This window comes from Equus asinus, chromosome 11 (assembly GCF_041296235.1).
Source record: "Equus asinus isolate D_3611 breed Donkey chromosome 11, EquAss-T2T_v2, whole genome shotgun sequence".
Taxonomy (NCBI): domain Eukaryota; kingdom Metazoa; phylum Chordata; class Mammalia; order Perissodactyla; family Equidae; genus Equus; species Equus asinus.
In genome coordinates, this window is record NC_091800.1 from 63,134,885 (window position 1) to 63,144,010 (window position 9,126).

Genomic DNA, 9,126 nt, shown 5'->3' on the forward strand with positions numbered 1-9,126 from the left:
CAATTGCCTATCTTATTCAAGGCTATATTATCTAGTTTATGAACCATTCTTTGGCTCAAATTTTGATCAGGTATACCTGATCGTAAACTCTGTGCTACCAAAATGAGTAGGGAAATGATGCCCTTAAACTCCAATATATTTTTATTTCTCTTACACTGGCTTTTGAATAACTTAACCTTCAAACTGCATTTCCAACCCATTTGCTTTTTCTGTGTGTTACAGTGTTAACGGTGCCACCTTATTTCTTATTTTTATCCCATATTTATACTCCGTAGTAATAGAAATGCTCTCATCGAGTGGAATGCTTTTAAATCATTTTGAAAGCACTTCTATAGCCTAGATAGAATAAAGACATACAACTTAGCCAATCATATTAAAGGTCATTTTGATAAATGCTATACATTAATACCTAATTTAGACATTTGCTTATTTTGTCAGATGGAGAGTTCTAAGCCAACTTGTTTTTTTTTTCTCCCTAATAAATAGCTAAGTGCAGAATATAAACTGAGTTCAAGAAATGACATTTTTACAGAGAATACTTAAGTTGAAACATAGTAGTCAGTGGTATAAAATGGCAAAGTATATATATGATGCTTATGTGACTTAATTTGTATTTGGGGTGTGTGTTTGATGTTATTTTAAGGAAGAAGCATAATTCCCATAATTTTCAGTTACCTTTAAAATAATCAGTGTAGGATTCTGAAAAGATTGAGCTTAAATGAGTCTTGCTCTGCTTACCAACCATTCCCAATCAATTGCTGAAACCTTGTTGGGGCCAGCTCCTTTCAGAACATTAATGGTGTCACACACTTCTGGCTATGCACACTGGTGGCTACATCTACTCCTAGCTTTCTGAAGGAGAAATTGGACTGGAATGATTTCAAGCTGGCTCGAAAGAAACCTGGGAACTGGTGGTGCTTCAGTGGTATGGATATAGATAAATCTGAGCATAGAGGCTGAAGCGGGAGCCAGATCTGCAAAGATGAATTTTCCCTGGGTCTTGGGAGAGAGAGAGGGCATCATACTTGTGCTATGGAGTTTTCTTGCAAGACTACGTAGCCTCACTGAGTCCTAAAAAGCTGCAGGATATGTCCCCTAAAGCTAGTTAGCACTCATCTCTTTTAAGCGTTGGAGCAGAGGGGACATAAGGAAAGGTCTGTCGACTTAGAGACTGATACAGCCTCTACATGACACGAAGAGAGTATGCTGTGCTTTTATCAATGAAAGGCGCTTATCCAAGGTATTCTAAAGCTGGGCTTGAGCTCCACTGAGCAACCAAATGAAAGAAATTTCCAAGAAGACTTGGCAATAGCAAGTGGGAAAAAAGTGTTAATCACAGAAATTGACCTTAATAAATAGGGAATATAATGTATAGAAATTGTGTTAGTTCAGTGGGAAAGGATGTAATAGTTTATACGTGCTGGAACTAGTGAATATCCATTTGGAAAGAAATTTGAAAACTTATATAACATACAATTAAGGTGGGTTAGAGAGTTAAATGGTAAAGGTGAAAAACAAAAGGAGAAATTTAGAAAAAATAATTAGTCAAATATTTATATAAGTGAAGTTGGGAGTGACTTTTTTTAAAAAAATTAACACATTTTAGGTGCTCTAAAAAGGAATCTAGGTAAACTTATGCAAAAGTTTGTTTTTGGATGTGAAGTCATATTATAAAAGTCAATATCTAGCTGGCAGAGCAAAAAATATTGAATGTATAGATGAGAATTGGTATCTATAATATACAGAAAGATTTTTTTAAATTGGTAATAGAAAAAATGGCAAAAGATCTGTGAAACAAATTCACATTAACTTGCATATGAAGCATAATATCAAAGGTTTTTTTTTTCCCAAATGGGTATCAGACTGTTCTACACTTAACAGTTTGTTAAAAAGGCTATTCTTTCATCATTGAATTACTTGAGTTGCCTTTGTAAAAAGTCTAAGGGCCATATATATATGAGTCCATTTCTTGATCTCTATTCTGATCCATTGATCTTTGATTTCTTCTCAAAATGGTTTTAACTATAATAGGTTTTTACTTTTCAAAATGGTTTTAACTATAATAGGTTTTTACTTTTCAAAATAAATTTTATAATCAACTTGCCAGTTTCTTTCTTTTTTGTATTACTTTGTGTAGTGTTTTCATGGTATAGTCATCTGTCCTCTTGTATCTCTCTGTGTATTTATATTGAAAGTGGGTTCTTATAAAGAACGTATATACTTGTCTTGCGTTTTCATCCAATCTGACATTTTTATCTTTATTTGGAGTATTTAAACAAGTTACATTTAATGCACTTTTTGATGTGACGTGGTTTAAATCCATCACCTTGTTTGTTTTCTGTTTTGTCCCATCTGTTCTGTTCTTTATTTTAACTCTTGCATTTTTTTGGAATAACATTATTTTCTAGTATTCATTCTACTTTACCTTTACTATTCTTTTACTAGCTATGCCTCTTTTATTTATGTTTTTCCTTGCTCTAAGGCAGTGATTTTCAACCGGGGGTGATTTCACCTCATGGTACAATTATTAGTGTCTGGAGGTAGTTTTAGTTGTTACATTTGGAGGAGGGAGGGTGTGTGTGGGCGTTCAGTGGATAAAGGCCAGTGGTTCTGCTAAACATTCTGCAATGCGCAAGACAGTTCCCCACAACAAAGAAATATCAACCCCTAACTATCAATAGTGCTAACACTGAGAAACCCTTATGTAATATGTGTAACATCCCATCAGATAATGTTACAGCAATTCTGTCGTACTTCAAGAATCTTAAATCATTGTACTTTTATTTATCCCCTTTCCTTCATGAGTACTGTTGTTCCGTGTTTTACTTCTGCATATATTATAAGCCTCACAAAGCATTACTAGTAATTTTGTTTCAATCACCTGTTTTAAAGAGATTAAAAAATGACATTTTTTTAATATTTTCTCACATAACTAACTTTCTAGAACACTTAATTTCTTTGTGTAGATCCTAATTCCCTTATAGTATCATGTCAATTTTCCCTGAAGAATTCCTTGAACTTTTCTTATAGTGCATGTTTGTTGGCAATAAAGTCTCATTCTGAGGAGGGTTTTATTTTGCCTTTGTTTTTAGAATGTATTTTCACAGTGTACAGAATTCAGTATTTTTCTTTTATTAGTTTCGTAACACTGTTCTATTCTCACTGTTGAATAGTTACTGACACAAAGTTGGTTGTTAATCCTTATCATTTTTCTGCTATATATTAGATCTTCTGACTGCTAAGATTTCCTTATTCAACAATTTTATTACTTTATTCAACAATTTTATTATGATGTGCCTTGATATGGTTTTGTTAATGTTTATTATGCTTGCAGTTCATTAAACTTCTTAGATTCATACTTTTCTTCAAATTTAAACAATTCTCTTCCATTTTTCTTCAAATATTTTTTTACGCTCCCCACCACTGTACTTTTCCCAGGATTCTAATTACATATCTATTGGACTGCTGGATTCAGGTTATTGATGATTGTTTTTTTTTTTTTTTCTTTCTCCTGTGCTTCACTTTGGATAGTTTCCGTTATGTCTTCAAGTTCACTGATCTTTTCTTCTGCAGTATATAATCTGTTAATCTCATCCAATGTAAATGCTAGATATTTTAATGTTTATGTCATTAATTATACATTTTATACCATTTATAATTATATGACAGTGTGTATTGTAATTTGTGTTGCTTGGGATCAGTTTGCTTCCAAGCTTGTGTAAATGCAGGTACCGAGCAGCCTATACTCTAATGCTAATATAGCTCCACTACTAAAACACAGTTATTCTGCAGATTTTATCTGATGCCATGTGTATTGTGAAGTCTCTACGTTCAGGTTGGTGGGAATGCAAACAGTTCGCAGGCCTGTGTCAACTCCAGAAATTGTTTGATGGACTGCTTGCCAGTGGTTCCTTCTTAGGTCTTAGAGTTTTACCCCATGCATGTACACATCAATACTCTGCCAAAGACTTAAGGGGAGGGTACCTTATGCAGTGTTACACATCTTCCTTTCTACGTAGAGCCCCCTTAACTCCAATATTCTGTTGCATAAATTATGGCCACCTTAGCCTTTCTGAACTGCAATATCTGTCTCTTCAGCTCTGCAAGATTGTTAGACTCTGCTTTCACACAGCTTTTGCTGGGGGCTTGGGAACAAACTCCTGCAGTAACCTAGGACAGTTCTAAGATTTACGTCATTTTTTCCCTTCTTTTAGGTATCACAGTCCTGCAAGGCCTGTTATCCAATATCTGAAAACAGCCTTTTCATGTATTTTTTGTAGTTTTCCAGGTGTTTTTATGGTGAGATTACAATTGCTGAGTCAAGATTTTTCAAGCTGTTGTATAAGCTTTAAAATATATAAACTGGAATATTTTCTGAGCTTCTAAAGAGGTGATTTATATATTTCTGGATCATTTTTTATTAAAATTAATTTGAGTTTCTACATTTTATTAAAATGGGATTTATTGTTCTCTCTACTGTGAAATAAAGTATATGATGTTTCTCCCCTCCATCTTGTCTATCTCCTGCCACAAACACACAACTCCGCCACATACACTAATGCACAAAACACACACACAAGTCACCTCTTTGGGAGGTCAGGTGACATCCCTATTTCTAAATCATTTGAATTAGCAGTAGCATTTGACATCATTAATTACTCCTTAAAACACCACCTTCATTTTGCTTCCAGAACACCATCTCTAATACTCAGATTTCTTTGCTGTTTCCTAGTGTTCCCTCAGAGTTGTCAGTGTTGAGTGTTCCAGGGCTTAGTATTCGGTCCTCTGATGTTTTCTGTCTGCATTTACTCCATTGGTGATCTCATCCAGTTTCATGTACCATTTATAAGCCAACAACTACAAAATTGATATGTCCAGCCAAACGTTTTATCTGAACTCTAAATTCACATATGCAGATATTTGCTGAACATTTCTACTTGTATCTCCACTAAATATCTAAATTATAACATATGTGAAACTGAGCTTTTCTTTCACACAAAACCAGCCTCACTCTTACTCCTTATCTGACTTGATAGCATCAATATCCTTCCAGTTGATTTTCCTTAGCTGTTTATATCTTTGACAGCCAATATCCAATGTCTCAAGAATTAATCACGATGTGGCCTTCAAAATATATCCAGATGGGGCCGGCCCCATGGCTAAGTGGTTAAGTTCATGCACACCACTTCGGTGGCCCAGGATTTCACTGGTTTGGATCCTAGGTTCGGACCTAGCACCATTCATTAAGCTGTGCTGAGGTGGCATCCCACATAGCAGAGCCAGAAGGACCTACAACTAGAATATACAACTATGTACTGGGGGACTTTGGGGAGAAGAAGAAGAAAAAGAAAGATGATTGGCAACAGATGTTAGCTCAGGTGCCAATCTGTAAAAAACAAAGTGTATATATGTGTGTCTGTATACATATATATGTGTGTGTATACATATATATGTTTGTGTGTGTGTGTATATATATATCTAGAGTCCAATTAATTCTCTCTGCCTCTACTGCTACCACCTGATAGGAAAAGCACCATAATTTCTTCACTACAATGTGTATTTATTAAATAAGCGTATAAATTTTAAGCATAGGTACTTGAGCAAAATATATATTGAATGTTTAGTATAAATCACGTACTATTATAGCAATCACCTTATGTATTGAGTGTTATTAGATTAGTCATAGTTTATTACAAGGGAAAAGAAAACTTTTGAATAAGCTTCAGGCCCAAAAGGATAATTGTATTGAAAATATTTGGAGGCATCCCATGGATCAGAAAAATAGGAAATACAGCCATGAACAATGTGACGAGTGAGTAAATTAAGAAATGACAAATCAGGAAAAAAGATTATGTTTTCCATTTTTATGGAGTATAAAGATTTCTGCTTTATTATTGTCTTTGTTGGCATGGCAACTTTTACTGTAACTGGGCCCAGCTCTCGTTGTAGATGATGACCCAGGTCCAGAGTACTTAATACCCATATGGCAAATTCAATATCGTGATTGCTCAAGACCTGTTTGGACCATTCCTACTTGGGGATGTTCATGTTTATTCCACCAGCTGGCTTAGGTTCCTTACATAAGGTCACAGAATATAAAGATGAACCTTCTAGGGCTGATAAAGGCTCTAAGAGGGTAGTAAGGGTTCATAGAGATTCACAGGGAATTTTAGTACAATAATTTTTACGCAATTGATTGCTAAGAAAAACTGGAGCTTCAAGAGTGTAAGGAATTTTCCCAAGATCACACAGCTGAAAAGTTGTGAACCTGTGACTTATGTAATTTGGAGTTCATTGTTATATAGACATATTTGTTAGAGTTTTACCTGAAGTGATTCATTCCATCTTTTACAAAAATCACTATCTTAATCCACTATTGGTGTTCAGGTTATGCTAGCTTCATAAAATGATTTGGGTAGTTTTTTGTCTTTCGTCTAAGTTATGGGATATTATATATAATTGTTTTAAATAAGAATTTACCTGATAACGGAAGCTTTTAAAGCTCATGCCAGCCAACTTAAATGACTAATCAAATGTATGTAATATATCTGCATATAGATGTATTGTCTATCAGCTTTACTTTAGATGATTTGAAATGATTATGAGGGTTCACTAATATAAAACCACAATTTTAGAGACGTTTTTACACCTCTTTCAGAAATTGATAGAACAGGAGATAATAGGTAAATGTCACAGAATTCATGGAATTTTAACAATACCGACAATATACATAAATCCAGGAAAACTGGAAGATTTTCTCAGAAAATATAAATTAATAAAATTGACTCAAATACAAACTTTTTGAGCCCAATTTCTATAAAATATTAAGAACAGTAAATACAGTTCTATAACCAAATAAAGCATTTATATGTTGTAAAAATAAACAATTTGATATCTATATTTAAGGAAAGTTTTTGGGTTTTTTTAAAGATTGGCACCAGAGCTAACAACTGTTGCCAGTCTTCTTTTTTTTTTTTCTGCTTTTTCTCCCCAAATCCCCCAAGCACATAGCTGTATATTTTAGTTGTGGGTCCTTCAAGTTGTGGCATGTGGGATGCCGCCTCAGCATGATCTGATGAGCGGTGCCATGTTCGTGCCCAGGATCCGAACTGGCGAAATGCTGGGCCACCGAGGCGGAGCACATGAACTTAACCACTCAGCCATGGGGCCGGCCCCTAAGGAAACTTTTGAAACAAAATATTTTTAAAGATCTTTTAAAAATACATCAGTGAGCTTAGAAAAGGAGAAAATGGTCCAAAGAAGTAAGAGTGTGCTAAAACTGGTAGCTGCCCTACAGGTAGTGAATATGTGTGTAGAATATTTATAATATAGCATGAATAGTAGCCAATAATTGTGAATGAATGTATTTTTATTTCAATCAAAAAAGTTAAAAAGTATTCATATCCTTTCAGAAAACAAGACTAAAACCTTATCAGGCTTTCTATTTCACCCATTCCCCTGTGCTGTCACTTTTAAAATTGTGTAATTGGAGATTTTTGTCTAAAACTTATGTAACAACAACTTTATTACCTACTAATTCCATTTAATATTTCTCCCTTTTCTATTTATTTCTTGAATACAACCTTGAATAATTATTTACATTGATCAGGGTGGTAATTTCCTATCGATTCTTTGCATCTTCCCCAAATATCTGTATGTTGTATATTTGAAAGCTTCTAAACTCAAACTCATTTTCTTTTTCAAAGAATAAATTTCAGCCTAAGCAGTTCCTTCAATTTTTATGCTCGTATATTTAACTTGCTATTTGGCATTTCTTCCTGGATCACTCATTAGCACCTCAAGAAAATTACTTACCTAATGGAACTTTTATCCATCTTCTCTGTATCCTCTGTTCCTTTCATAGTGTCCTCATTTCAATTTACAACACCGTGATATGACCAGTCAATTTCACCAGAAACTTGTTGGTCATCTTTGATGGCTCATTTTTCCTTAACATCTTTATCTAAGATATCAGCAAGCTCTCTTTCTTCCTCCAAATATGTGCCTTGCATACCTGTCTTGAAATCTTGTGTGCAGGTCTTTTACAGTTTGAGTCCCTTTTACAGCATTTTAGGTTTAGGTGCTGAATAGCCACCTAAATGATCTTGCAGCCTCCTCTCTTGCTCTTACACATGCTATTATTCATAGAATAACCATGGATCACTCTTAAAAACATAATCAACATCATAGTTGTCCTGTGACTTCCCATTTTATATAGAATAAAAGCAACCCAGCTTACCACATCGTACGTGTCCTTTTGTGATCTTTGTCTTCAGTTTATTCCTGTATCCTTATTGACACTCTCTCCTCCTCTCTGATTTCCTTCAGCTATTTCTAAAACCAGTGTCTTTCCTGTCTCCAGGTCTTTTCACTTTCTATTTCCTCTTTCAAGGAACCTTAACCTTTGATTCAATGTTTCCACCTTTGCATTCTTCAAATTCCAAATTTAATGTCTTTTATTCTTAGAGAACTTCTCTAATAATATATAATGTACCTCCACGTTGCACTTTCTGTCACTATACCCCTTTTTCATGGATATATTTTAATCTATAGTTACTTTCTTAGTTTATTTGCTTAAATTTTTGGTTTTATCCACTAAAATGTAAGACCTAGAAAGTCCAGGATTGTATATGTTAATCTTCTTCACTGCTGTGTCCTTGGTGCCTGTTACATAATAATAAGTAATAAGAGTTTGAGTATATATCTAAAATAGACATCATATGATGACTAAATGCTTTTAAATACAATATTACCTGTGAGTTCTGGACAATTTCAAGTATTTGTGCCATAAGGAAAAACATCGTGGAGAATAGAACCAGTTTCTGTTCGGTTATAGAAAATTAAGATTAGGAGCTCATTCTTATTTTTGCCTGTTGTTAAATAATTGCCTAGGCATGTTTGATTAATTAGTTGCCACAGCTCTCTCTTGAAAAATACTGCTATCTGTAGCCAAAGATGCAATCATAAGGGCAGCATGAATCTATACTAGTTGATTTGCTCTGTCTTTTCTGTCATCTCTTAACATTGTATCATTTTAAAGAGACTGGAGCTTCATGTCTCAAAATCAGTTTGAGAAATTTTTGTAAAGAATTCTGATTAGCAAGGATTGGTTTGCATGATTATTCT